The 16,655-nt window shown below is 45.2% G+C and overlaps 1 pseudogene; it reads right to left on the reverse strand.

Annotated features, from left to right (window-relative positions):
- Nucleotides 1-2,392: 2,392 nt before the first annotated feature.
- On the reverse strand, nucleotides 2,393-14,441 carry LOC137337797 (tubulin beta-2B chain-like; annotated as a pseudogene).
- Nucleotides 14,442-16,655: the final 2,214 nt, after the last annotated feature.

Here is a 16,655-nt window from a genome sequence, read left to right on the forward strand (position 1 = left end):
AGGCAATATAAACTAAATGGTACAATTTAAAGGCGGTGCAAAAACAGAGACACCTGGGGGTGTACGTACACAAATCTTTGAAGGTGGCAGGACAAGTTGAGAAGGCTGTTAAAAAAACATAAGGGATCCTTGGTTTTATAAGTAGAAGCAAGGAAGTTATACTAAACCTTTACAAATCACTGGTTAGGCCCCAGCTGGAGTATTGTGGCCAATTTCTGGACACCACATTTTAGGAAGGATGTGAAGGCCTTAGAGAGGGTGCAGAGGAGATTTACTAGAATGATTCCAGGGATGAGGGACTTCAGTTATGTGAAGAGACTGGAGAAACTGGGGTTGTTCTCCTTAGAGCAGAGAAGGTTAAGGGGAGATTTGATAGAGGTGTTCAAAATCATGAACGGTTTTGATAGAGTAAATCAGGATAAACTGTTTCCAGTGGCACAAGGGTCGGTAACCAGAGGACACAGAATTAAGGTGACAAGAGGAAAATAAAAATTATGCAGCAAGTTGTTATGATCTGGAAAGCACTACCTGGTGGTGGAAGCCGATTCAATAATAACTTTCAAAAGAGAATTGGATAAATACTTGAAGAGGAAAAAATTGCAGGGCTATGGGGAAAGATCAGGGATGTGGGACTAATTGGAAAGTTCTTTCAAAAAGTCGGCACATGCACGATGGGCTGAATGGCCTCCTTCTGTGCTGTATTGTGCTATAATTCTAGGCATTGGAAGCCTAAGTGCACAGCATTACATAGTGCAATAAACCACTTCCCTAATCCCAAGGAGAATTACAGATACTATAGCCCCAATTTTAACTCAGGGCAGGAGTTGGGTGGGCGGGGACCAAGGCGGGTGGAAAACCATCTGGATCTCAGCAGGGTGAGGGCTGAGAGAATTTAACTCCCTGTCCTCCCGTCAGTCTCACAGGCAGGAGCAGGATGTCGTGTGGCAGGAGGCAGCTGCCGGGAACCCAAAGGAGCAATCCCCGGCACTCGGGTAAGTGGTTGGGAAGGGATTTGGGAGACCCTCGTGATCGGGGGAGGGAGGAAGCCCGGGTAAGGAAGGCCTAAACTTTCCTTGTGGGCCACAGAGGAGCACTCCTGCTCCACCGGGCCCTACAAGGAAAGTAAAAATAAAGACAATGCACTTATCTATTTGGGGCTCTTCTGGTCCTGACTCCACTTCCCACTAGGTTGGCTTGGCGGGGAAGCCAGAACGCCGGCCTCTGGTTAAAATTGCACTTGGGGTCTCATGGCATCATCGGAGCCCAATCTGCATATTTAAAAAAGGACCCTCTTGCAAAAGCACAGAGCTTGAGCACTGAGGTTGGCAAAGACAGAGAGTGAACCTCTAACAGAGCGAAGTGCTAACAGAGTGAGGACATTCAACTGAGAATTTGGTGAGTGTGAGAATTAGGTACAGAGGGGGAAGGAGGTGCTAAGTGATTTAAATCAAAGAACTATGAACTAATCTCTTTTAAAACTTAAATTAAAAAAATACATAATTTTTTTTTTAAAAGGCTATGACTGAGCGGAGCATAAAGGGAGAATATGAGGAATCAAAAAATCAAAAGTCAAAAAGTGAAAAACAAGGAGGAGTGCCGAGGATAAGTCAGTAAGTATCTAGTTCATTGGTTAGTGTCTTTTAGTGATTATTATTCTTAGTGGTTAGTGTCTTTAGTGGTTGGTTAGTGTTTTTTAGTGGTTAGTGTTTTAGTGTTGAACAGTAAATTTCCTTAAAACTAAACAAATAGTTTAACTAACTGTAGCAAACATGACAGGACAGCTGGGGCCCGTCGCATGACAGTGGTGTTCCCAGGGGTCAGTATTAGGACCACTAATCTTTTTGATATATATTAACAACCTGGACTGGGTATATAGGGTATAATTTCAAAGTTCGCAGATGACATGAAACTCAGAAATGTAGTAAACAATGTGGAGGATAGTAACAGACTTCAGGTGCGACAAAGCTTAAGGGCATTATAATAATGTCACCCAAACTCTAGCAATATAACATATTTACTGATGACTTAAGACCAGGATACTGTGTGGTGAGCCTTGATTTGAACATGGGAGACAGGAAGGAAGAGGAAGAAGAGAATATAAGTTTGTGTATTTGGAGTTTGATAAACGAGGTGTGGCACGCACTCACAATCATTCAATTTGATATTTTTAAACCAACTGCTTCGTCTTCCAGTGTCAGTGTGTGATGGAATCACAGCAAAGAGCACAAAACTGGGGTTGTGTTGCACCAAAGCGTACAACATCATTTCATTCACTTCAGGAGGTGATGAATAATAAACGTTAACTTTACTCAACACGAGTATTTTTAAATTATTTCAGACTGCTGTGTTGTACATTAACAGGATTTATAAGTTAAAACCACATCTGCAGCACAATTTTGTAAGGCAATCAAGAGATTAATTTTTTTTATAAAGAGAACAAAAATATAACATTGCCAGCCTTCAGAGGACTGGGAGTCTTCAGGAACTTTAAGCTTCATCATCACCTTCTTCTTCTTCGAATTTATCCTGTTCATCAGCAGTGGCTTCCTGATACTGTTGGTACTCATTCATGTTGCTCTCTGCCTCTGTGAACTCCATTTCATCCATGCCTTCACCTGTGTACCAATGCAAGAAAGCTTTACGGCGAAACATGGCAGTGAACTGCTCAGAAATGCGTTTGAACAGCTCCTGGATGGCTGTGCTGTTTCCGATGAAGTTTGCTGACATTTTGAGACCCCATGGCGGTATATCGCGCACAGCCATTTTCACGTTATTGGGGATCCGTTCGACGAAATAGCTGCTGTTCTGGTTCTGGATATTAAGGATCTGTTCGTCCACCTCCTTCATGGACATCCTACCATGGAATATGGCTGCAACAGTAAGGTAGTGTCCATGGCGCGGGTCACAGGCAGCCATCATGTTCTTTGCTTCAAAAATCTGTTGGGTCAACTTTGGTACACTCAGGGCCCGATATTGCTGGCTTCCGCGGCTGGTCAGTGGGGCAAAACCTGGCATGAAGAAGTGCAAACATGGGAAAGGCACCATGTTCACTGCCAACTGACGGAAGTCTGCATTCAGCTGACCAGGGAACCAGAGGCAAGTGGTCACTCCACTTAGTGGCTGACACCAAATGGTTAAGATCCCCATAGGTTGGTGTAGTGAGCTTCAAAGTGCGGAAACAGATGTCATACAAGGCTTCATTGTCAATGCAGTAGGTTTCATCTGTGTTTTCAACTAACTGGTGCACAGAGAGAGTGGCATTGTACGGGTGCACGACAGTATCAGACACTTTGGGGGATGGCATGACACTGAAGGTGTTCATTATGCGGTCGGGGTACTCCTCTCGGATCGTGCTGATGAGGAGTGTGCCCATGCCAGAGAAAGTACCTCCACCCAAGGAATGGGTGAGCTGGAAGCCCTGCAGACAGTCACAGCTTTCAGCTTCCTTTCTGACTACATCCAGCACTGAATCAACCAGTTCAACTCCTTCTGTGTAGTGACCTTTGGCCCAGTTGTTACCAGTACCACTCTGGCCTATAAAATTAAAAAAGGAACAATTTAAAAATACCATTGCTATTTCATAGAATCATACAGCACAGGAGGCCATTCAGCCCAACATGCCTGTGCCGGCACTTTGAAAGAACTATCCAATTAGTCCCACTCCCCTGCTCTTTCCACATAGCCCTGCAAATATTCCCCCCATCAAGTATTTATCCAATTCCCTTTTGAAAGTTATTATTGAATCTGCTTCCAACGGTGCCATCCTGTCTGACCTGACCCCCGTTCGGACAGAATTCCTCCTCGGCGCCAAACCCCGGAACCTCCCTCGGAGGGCCGCCCCTCACAACTTGAGCCGTCTCTCGGAAATTCCCTCCGTGCCGTTTCACATCGCGCGGAGGGATTTCCTGTACGGGCTGCTCCTGCACACCATCCACTTCCTCGCCCTCGTCTCTCGCCCGGACACGCCCTGGCGTGCCATCCTGCCGTCTGGCGGGGACGGGGGTCCCCAGTGGGAGGCTCTCTATACGGGGGTGCTCCCGTGTTACTTTGGAGATCTGGGGTGGAGGGTGGTGCACGGAGCAGTCGCGTGCAACCGGCGGTTACGCCATTTCACGGACACCCAAGCCGCTTGTGATTTCTGCGGCCTGGAGGAGTCCGTGTTCCATATGTACACTGGGTGTGCGAGACTGCAGCCCCTGTTCCATTATTTGGAGGGGCTGCTCCTCAAGTTCTGGCTGCATTTCAGTCCCATGCTCCTGATCTTTGGCCGCCCGGTGAGGAGGGGGGCGGGCAGGTCGGTGGACGTCCTCGTGGGCCTGCTCCTGGGCCTGTCCAAGGTGGCTATCCACAGGTCCAGGATGCTCGCGGTCCGTGGGGGCGGTCGCTCGGCCTGTCTGCCTCTCTTCCGCGGGTTGCTCCGCGCCCGGGTGGCCCTGGAGATGGAGCACGCGGTGTTTGCCGGTACGCTTGAGGCTTTCCGCGGCCGGTGGGCACCGCAGGGGCTGGAATGCATCCTGGACGAGGATAATAAAGTTTTAATTTGAACACTTGGTTTTGGTTTCATTGGGTTTTAGTTGTTAAGCACACCCCACACCCTCCCTTCTTATAAAAGGGGGGCCTAATTAGGAAAAAGAAAAAGGAAAAAAAAAAGAGAAAAAAAAGAAAAATCTGCTTCCAACACCCTTTCAGGCAGTGCATTCCAGATCACAATAACTCGCTGCTTGTAAACATATTTTACAAACAGATAGGAGACAGCTGCCTGTATTTTTCCTCCCCTAGGCCAGGGTGGGCTCCAAGCACAGGCCGGCCCCCTGGTTGGGCCAGGAGCCTGTACATCAGGGAGGAAATGGGAGCACAGCTGCAGGCCATCAAGACTGGACTTGCTCGCCTCTGTTGGAAAGTTGCAGCCAGAAGGCTCCAAGTACTTAAAATCAAAATTGAAATTTTCCATCACCAGTCTTTTACCTACCTCCAGTCTGTGGGGATCCATGGGGCAGGCCTGTACAACAGATAGTTTCAGGCACTGCCAACCTGGATTGCAGCCATCTCAAAATGAGGAGAGGGGCTGGGAAGGCCTCATTCTAATACAAAGACCGGGCCCGCTCCTACTCCAGGCACAGGCCTAGTTCACTTGTTGGTGAAGTCCAGGAAACTCAATCAGGACAGAGTCCTCTTCCCTACACCTGTGGAACACCAACTTTCCAGCTGCAGGAAAGACGAAAATCTCCTCAACACGCTTTTCTCCATTCAGTAATTTACAAATAGGTTCACTTAAAAAAAACATTATACAGAGAGGCAACCCAATGTGCTGGTGCACGAACGTGCTGTCCATCGGAAGAGAACGGCATTGGTTTTCTGCGTGAAATCATTATTATCTTCCAAATATAATGTAATGAAGTTTATGAATCACAAAATTGAAATCTTATGGATGGATGGCTGTCAGGACTTAGAGGGCCCACATCATAAAACAGTGCATCACTAAATCACTGTAAGCAATGACACAGGAGATGCACTTCTTAAAAATTTGTTGGTGAATATTATAACTGGGAAATTAAGCATTTATTTTTCCATTTTGGCCACCCAAATTAGCTACAACATCACCAGCTGTACAAGAAAATATTCTGCTCTCTTCCCCAACACTGGTCTAGAAGTTCGAGCACACCTAAAAAAAAGTTGTGCAGGGAATGGCCCCTGCATCGGAATAGATTTTTTTTTATTCGTTCAAGGGATGTGGGTGTCGCTGGCAGGGCCGGCATTTATTGCCCATCCCTAATTGCTCTTGAGAAGGTGCTGGTGAGCTGCCTTCTTGAACCGCTGCAGTCCGTGTGGTGAAGGTTCTCCCACAGTGCTGTTAGGAAGGGAGTTCCAGGATTTTGACCCAGCGACAATGAAGGAACGGCGATATATTTCCAAGTCGGGATGGTGTGTGACTTGGAGGGGAACGTGCAGGTGGTGTTGTTCCCATGTGTCTGCTGCCCTTGTCCTTATAGGTGGTAGAGGTTGTGGGTTTGGGAGGTGGTGTCGAAGAAGCCTTGGCGAGTTGCTGCAGTGCATCCTGTAGATGGTACACACTGCAGCCACAGTGCGCCGGTGGTGAAGGGAGTGAATGTTTAGGGTGGTGAATGGGGGGCCAATCAAGCGGGCTGCTTTGTCCTGGATGGTGTCGAGCTTCTTGAGCGTTGTTGGAGCTGCACTCATCCAGGCAAGTGGAGAGTATTCCATCACACTCCTGACTTGTGCCTTGTAGATGGTGGAAAGTCTTTGGGGAGTCAGGAGATGAGTCACTCGCTGCAGAATACCCAGCCCCTGACCTGCTCTTATAGCCATAGTATTTATATGGCTGGTCCAGTTAAGTTTCTGGTCAATGGTGACCCCCAGGATGTTAATGGTGGGGGATTCAGCGATGGTAATGCTGTTGAATGTCAAGTGGAGGCGGTTAGACTCTCTCTTGTTGGAGATGGTCCTTGTCTGGCGCGAATGTTACTTGCCACTTATGAGCCCAAGCCTGGATGTTGTCCAGGTCTTGCTGCATGCGGGCTCGGACTGCTTCATTATCTGAGGGGTTGCGAATGGAGCTGAACACTGTGCAATCATCAGTGAACATCCGCATATCTGACCTTATGATGGAGGGATGATCACTGATGAAGCAGCTGAAGATGGTTGGACCTAGGACACTGCCCTGAGGAACTCCTGCAGTATTGTCCTGGAGCTGAGATGATTGGCCTCCAACAACCACTACCATCTTCCTTTGTGCTAGGTATGACTCCAGCCACTGGAGAGCTTTCCCCCTGATTCCCATTGACTTCAATTTTACTAGGGCTCCTTGGTGCCACACTCGGTCAAATGCTGCCTTGATATCAAGGGCAGTCACTCTCACCTCACCTCTGGAATTCAGCTCTTTTGTCCATGTTTGGACCAAGGCTGTAATGAGGTCTGGAGCCGAGTGGTCCTGGTGCATATAATATTTCTTTTAATTGTTCATGGGATGTGGGCGTCGCTGGCGAGGCCAGCATTTATTGCCCATCTCTAATTGCCCTTGAGAAGGTGGTGGTGAGCCTCGGGCCTCATTGGGCCTCGGGCTTCATTATCATTGCACCGATGAGCTACAGACACCTAATGGGCATACCTAGACAGCTCGCCAGAGAAGAGGACTCAAAAATCGGGCCGCTACTGGTGTCGCAGACAAGTCCTTAAAGGGAACTGGGAAGGGGGCGATCGGGAAGAGCGAGGTTGCGATGGGGGGAGGGGAGCAGTGGCCAGCAGCAACCCGCATGGTTTTAATGTGGGGTTGGGAGGAGCACTTCTACTCCTCCTCGCTCCACATTCAGGTAAGTTTATTATAAACACTTACCTTTCTGCTTGCGGCCAAGGGACCGCCTGTTAGGCCGCATGTAGACCTGGTTTTCCTGAACACAGCTGGCTCAGCTCAGCGCGGCTGCGTTCAGGACAACCCAATATTGCAGAGATGTCCTCAAACAGGTATAAGGAGCTTTATTTGAACATGCAACGGGGCTAACTTCTGTTTCAGGTGTGGGCCCTGGACGCCTATTTTCTTGTCTACACCAATGGTGCAGGGTGGACTACCAGCTCGTAATGAGCGGCACTTCCTGCCCGCCATATTGGAGGCTTAGGAGGACGTCTAGCGCCATAAAAATGGGTGCTTCACGATCAAATTTCTAGGCCAGTACCTTAACTCCAATTTTAGAAGGGTATTCCCTCTTTACCCTATCAGTATAATAATTTCCATTCACCACACCTGCCATGAACAACACTGTCTATTTAGTTTTGATTAAGGAAGCCAAACTCACTTCACAAAAGATGCTTACAGCCAGCAGGGGGAGGGATGTTTTCATCTTATCAGTCTAGGCTGGAATGAAGACAGATCTCAGAGGTGAAAGCCACTATGCCAGCCTACTGAACCACCCACTCAAACAAGGAATTAACACTTTCTAATGAGCATTCAAATTCCACTTTTCAGTCAAACCCTGAGGTGATGGCTATTTCACCTCAAGCATTGTCAAAAGCTTAAATTTTGGCCAGTTTGCTATTCTAGATAATCACTGGTTTGAGCAATAAACAAACAATGTTTTAGGTTGTTAAATTGCTGTTAGAGTATTTTATTTAGGATGTAAAGATTCTTAAATAACAATTCTCGCTACAAGTGAAAAATAATTCATACCGAATACAAAATTGTCAGGTCTAAATATCTGCCCAAAAGGTCCAGACCTGACAGAGTCCATTGTGCCTGGCTCCAAGTCCACCAGAATGGCACGGGGTACATAACTGCTGTCTGTGGGAGGAACAAAGTGACAGAGTTATGGAGTACTACAGTACAAGCTATGAAGTCAGCACCATCTGTAACAAAGGAGGTCATTGTGCTCTACTCAGCCTTCTAGACAATAAACAAGAATACTGTTGGTCAATAGGACAAAATAAATTGCTGATCTTCATTAAATAAAGACAATGTTAAGTCTCATTTACACTATAGGATGTTTATGTTTAAGCATCTGTTCATTCTTAAAGCCCATGATTACAGTGGAATCCTCTCAAATGCAATAGGCTGGAGGTAGAGATAGGCTAATAAAAATGTTTCCTATGGCCATGCTTGCCTGTAACAGAAACAATTCGATCAGCAATGACTGCCAAGAACAAGTCAGAACTCAAAAGTCGTGGTTAAGAATAACGGGAATTTGGTTAGATTTCACACAAGTAGAACTGACTTGAATTTTCATTGTAAAATGATTCTGCATCTAATCAATTAAAGCACAGAGCCTTTCAACGTAATGCAAAAAGACCACACAGCCCAGGCAAGATAACCACATTCACAATAATGAAACAACTATATAATCCCATAAATTTTAATTCAAATATGTAGAAAGCATTTGCCTTCAAACATGTGGTGCAATAACCATCATAACCATCTGTTCTCTATGATTGACAGGCATCTTACAACCACAATTTAAATGGATAGAAAGTCTCTATTTTCAGAAATTAAAGCTTTAATTCTTTATACACCTCAAATGAAAACCAATTTAAACAGTGATTTTTTTGGGGTTTTTTCCATAGCCCCATGATTATAACAGAGAGGGAATAAAGCTTTTAGTATTAATGTCAGACACAATTTAAGTAGTGATTTGTTATTTGAATTCTCCTTACAGATGATAAGATGTTACCGCCAGTGTGTTACAAAGAGGATATCACATGGGTTCCAGTTTGATATAAAATCTTACAGCACAGAAGGAGGCCATTCAACCTGTGTCAGCTCTTTGAAAGAGCTATCCAATTTAATCCCACTAGCCTAGCTTTTTCCCCATAACCCTGCAAATTAGTCCTCTTCAGGTACATGTCCAATTGCCTTTTGAAAGTTCCTATGCAATCTGATTCCACCACCCTTTCAGGTAGTGCATTCCAGATCTTAATAACCCTCTGAGAAAAATTCTCCGTGTTTCCCCTCCAGTTCTTTTGCCAATTATTTTAAATCTATGACCTCTGGTTACCGACCTATTTGCCAGAGGAAACAGTTTCTCCCCACTTGCTCTATCAAAACCACTCATAATTTTGAATACCTCTATTAGGTCTCCCCTTAACCTTCTCTATTCTAAGCAGAACAATCCCAGCTTCTCCAATTTCATCACATAACTGAAGTCCCTCATCCCTAGTATCATCCTGGTAAACCTCCTCTGTACCCTCTTCAGGACCTTGTCATCCTTCCTAAAGTGTGGTGCCCAGAATTTTGTACACAATGACTTCCTTGTTTTTGTATTCAATGCCCCTATTTACAAAGCCAAGTGTCCCAAACGCTTTCTTAAACACCTTATCAACTTATCCTGCCACCTTCAAAGATTTGTGAATATGTACCCCCAGGTCTCGCTGCTCTTGCACCCCCCTCAAAATAGAAACGTTTAGATTATACCGCCTCTCCATGTTGTTCCTCCCAAAGTGCATCACTTCATACTTATCTGCATTAAACTGCATCTGCCATGTGTCTGTCCATTTCACCAGTCTGTCTATGTCCTCCTGAAGTCTTCTACTATCCTCCTCACTATTTACTACTTTGCCAAGTTTTGTATCATCCGCAAACTTCCAAATTGAACTTCCTAAACCCAAGTCCAGGGCATTTATATATAACAAGAAAAGCAATGGTCCTAATACCGACCCCTGGGAGACTCCACTGCATACTTCTGTCCAGTCAGAAAAACATCTGTTCGCCACTACTCTCTGCCAACTATCCCTTAGCCAATTACATATCCAAGTTTCCACCGTCCCTTTAATCCCATGAGCTTCTATTTTCCGAATAAGTCTGTTATGTGGTACTTTATCAAATGCCTTTTGAAAGTCCATATATACATCTACTGCGCTACCTTCATCAACCCTCTCTGATACTTCATCAAAGAACTCAATCAGGTTAGTCAGATACGATTTGCCTTTAAAAAATCCGTGCTGGTGGTTCCTTATTAACCCATGCTTCTCCAAGTGAGAATTAATTTTGTCCTTGACAATGGTTTCTCGTAGATTTCCCGTCACTGACATTAGACTGATTGGCCTGCAGTCACCAGGATTATCCCTCTCCCCTTTTTTGAACAGAGGTGTAACATTTGTAATCCTCCAGTCCTCTGGCACCACTCCCATATCCAAGGAGGATTGAAAGATTGTGGTCAGAGCTTCTGTTATCTCCACCCTAGCTTCCCTCAGCAACCTAGGATGCATCCCATCTGGACCGGGTGACTTGTTAACTTTGAGTGCTGTTAACCTATTTAGCACCTCCTTTCTCTTTATTTTTATCTTATCCAATATCTCTACACCCTCCTCCTCTACTGCGACATTAACTTCATCCAATTCTTTTGTGAAGACAGATGGAAAGTTCTCATTCAGTACCTCAGTCGTGCTCTCTGCCTCCACAAGATGATTTCCTTTATTGTCCCTAATTAGGCCCACCACTTTTTTAACTATCCTTTTATTTTTTATATGTTTATAAAAGATTTTTGGGATCCCTTTTATGTTACCCGTTAATCTTTTTCCATACTCTCTCTTTGCCCTTCCTATATCCTTTTTCAATTTCCTCCTGCACTCTCTGTATTCTGCCTGGTTTTCTACTGTATTCTGTACCTGACATTTTTCATAAATCTCCTTTTTCTGTTTTATTTTAACCTCTATTTCCTTTGTCATCCAGGGAGCTCTAGTTTTGGATGCCCTATTGTTCCTCCTTATGGGAATATGCGTGATTTGTACCTGAACTATCTCCACCTTGAAGACCTGCCATTGCTCATTTACTGTTTACCTGGCCAATCTTTGTTTCCAGTCCACCTGTGCTGGATCCCTTCTCAAATCACTGAAATTGGCTCTCTTCCAGTGGGTATTTTCACTGTTGATTTTTCTTTGTCCTTTTCCGTAACTACTTTAAACCTAATTATATTATGATCACTATTACCCAGATGTTCTCCCACTGACACACACTCCACTTGCCCCACTTCATTCCCCAGAACCAGATCCAGCACTGCTTTCTTCCTCGTTGGGCTAGAAACATACTGATTAAGAAAGTTCTCCTGTACACATTTTAGGAATTCTTCATCCTCCTTGCCCTTTTCACTGCTTTTTTCCCCAGTCTATATTAAGATAACTGAAGTCCCCTACTATTACTGCTCTATTATTTTTACATTTCTCTGACATTTGCCTACAGATTTGCTCCTCTATCTCCTTCTCATTATTTGATGTCTGTATTAAACACCCAGCAATGTAACAACTCCTTTTCTGTTCCTTAACTCTAACCAAATAGATTCAGTCTTTGAACCCTATGATATATGGTCCAAGGTGGGTCCTGAGTTGGCAGCTCCCTGGGGAGCTCCTTTGCTATGCAACTCTATCTTTGGCCATCTGTTGCCATTCTTTGTCCTTTCTCCCCCAATCTCCTCTCTTCCATGTTTAAGTTCCCCTGGCTGTAATAGTGGGGACATTTCAGCCCTAACTACAAGTTCAAGCTGCAAGTTTGAAGTTACCTGGGGCCATTGTCCATCCCCCAACCATGTCTGCTCTTTGTTTTCATCAGTGAGCACTGGATCTTTGCTCAAATTGGGATTCCAATTTCCTGGACTTCTCTGCCTTCAAGACTATGCTACTCCACTGAACGATACTGGACTACACTGCATGATTTAGTTGGTGTGACTCTGATCTGCTATTCAGTTGTTTAAGTTTTAAGGTAACTTTGTCTAGCCTATAGCCCAACCCCTACCGCTGCTGTTACCTGCTGCACTTATGACTGTCCTACTGTCGTTCAGCTTTATTTTGCTACAGTTTGGTTCCTGGTCAGAAGTTCACTCTGCTGGACCGCAGTCCATTTCCCCGCCGCTTCTGGGTCTTATAGTGACCTCCAACTTTGCCACTGTTTCCCTGCCGGGCGATCGATTCTGCACACCTCCCGGCTCTTCATTTTCATGGAAATACCTCCAGCAGCGCACCCTCCGATGTGCTACCCTTCAAATAGCTTTTGAACTCATTCGCCCTCCACACCTGTCTCCGAACCTGGACATCAGTTCGTCGGTGCCCCAAAGTGACTCCACCCGACCTGCGTTAACTTTATCCCACCACGGGACTTCTGACTTTAACTTTGTCCTATTGTCTCCTCTCTATTTCAGGGCATATCTGACCATACTTTTGGTCACCTGTCCTAATATCTTCTTACGTGGCTCGGTGGCAATTTTTTTTTGATATCGTTCCTGTGAAGCGCCTTGGGACATTTTACTGTGTTAAAGGCATTATACAAATGCACGTTGTTGTTGGTGTGGATATTTTAGAGACAGTAGTTTTTAGTTTTCCTACTTTGAAATTGTTTTGTTTTGTACTTCAGTTCAGTGGTTTTCAAACATTTTCTGTATGGAGGACCTTGCAAATGTTCACACATCCCCATAGACCCCTGAAATACTAACAGTGATTCAGATTCCTGACCTAGCTCCAAAGGACACACTCAGCAATCCAAAAAAAGTACTATCTTGCATGAAAACATTTTTATTAGTAGTATAAAGCCACAGAGCTTGCCCTTAAGCCAACAAATACAAAAAATACAGAAAATTGGTAACAGATGGGCACTAATCTGATTATCTCAGACCACGGGGATTCCTCATCGACTCCCTAGGTTCCAGGGATTCAAGTTTGAAAATCTGTACTTTCATCGACTACTGCATCCACTCTCGTATTGCCCTAAAGGGTAAGTATAAAAAGTGTGGTTTTGTGGTGCAAACAGTTCGTGATTTTGGGCGTTGGTTATCAGTAAATATTTTTAACCGGGATTTAAAAAAAACAGCACTTTCTTTAATCTATGCATTCAGCTATGGGTTTCTAAGCTTCTTGGAGGAGAGGCACGCACATCCACACTCGCCTACAGAAAATACAGAATGGGGAGAATTCATAGATGTGTCCCACAAAGCAGTGTTATCAGTAATGAATTGCGCTTGCAGAGGACTCGATAGTCAGGCAGAAGCAAATCGTCTCCCTCACAAAAAAAATCGGTAACAATGAAAGGAAAGGTAGGAGCTGTGGATTTGGAGTAATTATGGAGATGCGTTTTGCTGTGGTAGGTCTGTGCCTGCCGCTTCATTGAAATAGACATTAATTCTCTCCAGTTGCAAGTCGCTATCTCCCTGGTAGGAGCCGTTGGGACCGATCCCATGTTCGTCGCTAATCACCTCTCAAAACTTGAGATCAAAGGAATAGTTACTGCAGGAGGATATTGTAGAAATGGGCACACAGCCGGCGCCCTTCTGCAGAAAACTCTCCCCTTACCAAAGGCGCAGGCCCCACCCCATTGTCTAGAGAATCCGTTGATCAAAAGCATCAAGACATCAGTCAACGATTAATATTTCTGCATTTTCCCTCAGGGAGAAAACATATTTTATTTAAAATTCAAACCACAAGGAGGAGTAAGTGGGTTCAAATAGCTGGAGCGCAGAATTACTCTGCAAACCGCCAATAGCTGTTCTACAGTATTGTTTTTACTATCTGTCATTTCATATTTATTTTAATCAAATAATTATTTTTTGAATCTTACAATTCCCGCAAGAGATTTTAATTATAAAATTCGCAGTGGCTGGCTGTTTCTCAGATTATTTTACAAAAAAACACGCCGCTTCTATTTAATAAAATATGAATGGATTTATCTGTGCAACAGGAATACATACAATAAACTATGTTTAAAATTGCACAATATGGTAAATCCATTACTTTCATAAAAGGCACACTTTTGCAAACTCTCAGCATATTCTTTTCCTCAAGTTTAAAGGTCTTCTCCAACCCAAAATATGTACTGCACAAGTATATAATATAAATAAATTGATATAAACATACCCTTAAAAATCAATGGGGAGAGATTGCTGTTTCTTTTTTGACGCCTATACCTTAGCACCGATCTGGTTTCCACATTGCCCGGCTTGAAGGTGCACAATCTCACGCATTTTTGCACTTTATCTTTCTTTTCAGTACATTATAACATTCTCTCTCTCTCTCTCCATCTCTGTCGTTTATACCCTGCTCCAGCAACAAGGATGCTGCAGACCCGCCCTCCCCAAACTTCGGGAAACCAAGATTGGAGGAGCAAGGTAAGAGGGGAAGCATCAAACGCCATGTTACAGGGTCAAGTTACAGCACCGGCCTATCGCAGAACGCGAGCTTCCTGACTATTACATAAAAGGAGCCGAGCACCTGCCATTCACAGCTCACGGGTACACTTCATCTTTAGAGTACGTCCAATCCAATCCAGGAGTTGGTGGTGCTGTCATAGAATCATTCTTTGATATAGCACAGAAGGTGGCCATTCGGCCCGTCGAGTCTGTGCCGGCTCTTTGAAAGAGCTATCCAATTAATCCCACTCCCCTGCCTTTTCCCCATAGCCCTGCAATTTTTTTCTTTTCATGTATACAAATGCGAGGAGCTCATGGACTTCTTTGTCACTAAGATTGAGACCAACCGTTCAGCTGCCTCTGCCGCTTCCCACCCTTCCCCGAGCCCACCAAGCCAAACTTCCCCTAAGGTTCCCCCTGCCCTAGCCCTGAACTCGCATCTTTCTCTAGTTTCTCTCCTATCTCCCCTCATGCCCCCTCTGAGCTCGTCTTGTCCCTGACCCTATTCCCACTGAACTGCTGACCACCCAACTTCCCTTCCAGGCACCAATGTTGGCTGATATTGTTAACGGTTCCCTCTCCTCAGGTACTGTCCTCCTCCCCTTCAAATCTGCCGTCATCACCCCCCTCAAAAAAAACCCCCTTGATCCCTCTGTGCTAGCAAACTACCGCCCCATCTCCAACCTCCCTTTCCTCTCCAAAGTCCTTGAACGTGTTGTTGCCTCCCAAATCCATGACCATCTTTCCCGCAACTCCATGTTTGAAGCCCTCCAATCAGGTTTCTGCCTTTGCCACAGCACTGAAATGGCCCTTATCAAAGTCACAAACGACATCCTATGTGACTGTGACCATGGTAAACTATCCCTCCTCATCCTTCTCGACCTGTCTGCAGCCTTTGACACAGTTGACCACACCATCCTCCCCCAAAGCCTTTCCTCCATCGTCCAGCTGAGTGGGTCTTCGCTCACCTGGCTCCATTCTTATCTATCCAGACATAGCCAGAGAATTACCTGCAGTGGCTTCTCTTCCTGCTCCTGCACTGTTACCTCTGGAGTCCCCCAAGGATCTATACTTGGCCCTCTCCTATTTCTCATCTACATGCTGCCCCTCAGCGACATCATCCGAAAACACAAGATCTGGTTTCACACTGACGACACCCAGCTCTACCTCACCACCTCTCTCAACCCTTCCAGTGTCTATGATTTGTCACACTGCTTATCCGACATCCAGTATTGGATGAGCCGAAATTTCCTCTGAAGCCATTGTCTTCGGTCCCTGCCACAAACTCCGTTCCTTAGCCACCGACTCCATCCCTCTCCCCGGCCACTGTCTGAGGCTGAACCAAACCATTTGCAACCTCGGCATCCTATTTCACTCTGAGATAAGCTTCCGACCGCATATCTGCTCCATCAACAAGATCGCCTACTTCCACCTCCATAATATCACCCGTCTGCGCCCCAGCATCAGCTCATTTGCTGCTGAAACCATCTTTGGTAGACAACCATGCATTTGTCACCTCTAAACTTGACTATTCCAATGCTCTCCTGGCCGGCCTCCCATCTTCCATCCTCCAAAAACTTGAGCTCATCCAAAACTCTTCTGCCCGTATCCTAACTTGCACCAAGTCCTATTCACCCATCACTCCTGCGCTCACTGACCTACATTGGCTCCCGATCCAGCAATGCCTTGATTTAAAAAATCTCATCCTTGTTGTCAAATCCCTGCATGGCCTTGCCCCTCCCTATCTCTGCAACCTCCTCCAGCCGTACGACCGTCCGAGATCTCTACGCTCCTCCAATTCTGGCCTCTTGCGCATCCTTGATTTTAATCACTCCACCATTGGCAGCCATGCCTTCAGCTGCCCAGGCCCTAAGCTCTTGAATTTCCTCCCTAAACCTCTCTGTCTCACTACTTCTCCTCCTTTAAGACGCTCCTTAAAACCTACCTCTTTGACCAAGCTTTTGGTCACCTGTCCTAATATCTCCTTATGTGGCTTGTTGTTTATGACAGGTTTATTGATTTTTTTTTTATACTGTGCAATACCATCCG

This window comes from Heptranchias perlo, chromosome 2 (assembly GCF_035084215.1).
Source record: "Heptranchias perlo isolate sHepPer1 chromosome 2, sHepPer1.hap1, whole genome shotgun sequence".
Classification (NCBI taxonomy): domain Eukaryota; kingdom Metazoa; phylum Chordata; class Chondrichthyes; order Hexanchiformes; family Hexanchidae; genus Heptranchias; species Heptranchias perlo.